The 820-nt window shown below is 33.4% G+C and overlaps 1 pseudogene; it reads right to left on the reverse strand.

Annotated features, from left to right (window-relative positions):
- Positions 1 to 518: 518 nt before the first annotated feature.
- The window catches only part of LOC101492827 (hydroquinone glucosyltransferase-like), a 5,783-nt pseudogene continuing 5,481 nt past the window's right edge, over positions 519 to 820 (reverse strand).

Below are 820 nucleotides of genomic sequence, written 5' to 3' on the forward strand. Positions count from 1 at the left end.
ATCTGATTATTTTGTTTCTGTTGTGAATGCATTTATAGTATGTCCCTTATATCTTATTTGTTGAGAATTCCTACAAATCAACATTAAGAATTAGCATAGTTTGAGTGTTGTGTGGATTTTGTTGTTGATGCATATTGGTTTTCAAAATTCCAAAGTCTGAGGTCCCTTCAAGCACCTCAATATCCTATGATTTTCTTGGTTTTTCAACAAACATCCCTACATTTGTCTTTGAATTTATTGATCTCATGTACATTTCCTTTTCTGGTGAGTAAATCAGTATCATCATCAGCCTTTTTGGTTGTAGCATTCATTGTGAAGTGATCATAACTATTCCAGTTGAAGCACTTAACCTTTTTCTTGCTAGATCAAGACCAATTAGTTAGCACTTAACAAATATGACAAATAGAAGATTCCACTATTTCAAAATTCTAGTGTATGCTCTAACGCATGGCTTATCACTTTATTGTATCTATACACTTTCAATAACTAACTCTAACTAACACTTTTTAACTCTATGTTTAATTATAGTAATAATTAGTGGATTGAATATTAGTATTAAAATCTCCATATTTAGTTCCTGTTTGGATGATGGGTCCAATAGGATACACAACAGGGTTGCCATTTCCTTCTTTTGTCAATGCTTTTATAGGACCTTTTTCCAATTCTAGGAAGCTGTTAACAAGAACACCATTAACAAAACATAAAATTTTAGAATGTTGGAGGAAGTGTTTGTAAGCTTGACTTGATCTATCTTGAGCCGAAGTAAGAAGATCGCTGCCATGTGTAAGAACATAGGCGCACCTAAGAGAGAGGGGAGGGG

This window comes from Cicer arietinum, chromosome 3, assembly GCF_000331145.2.
Source record: "Cicer arietinum cultivar CDC Frontier isolate Library 1 chromosome 3, Cicar.CDCFrontier_v2.0, whole genome shotgun sequence".
NCBI lineage: Eukaryota > Viridiplantae > Streptophyta > Magnoliopsida > Fabales > Fabaceae > Cicer > Cicer arietinum.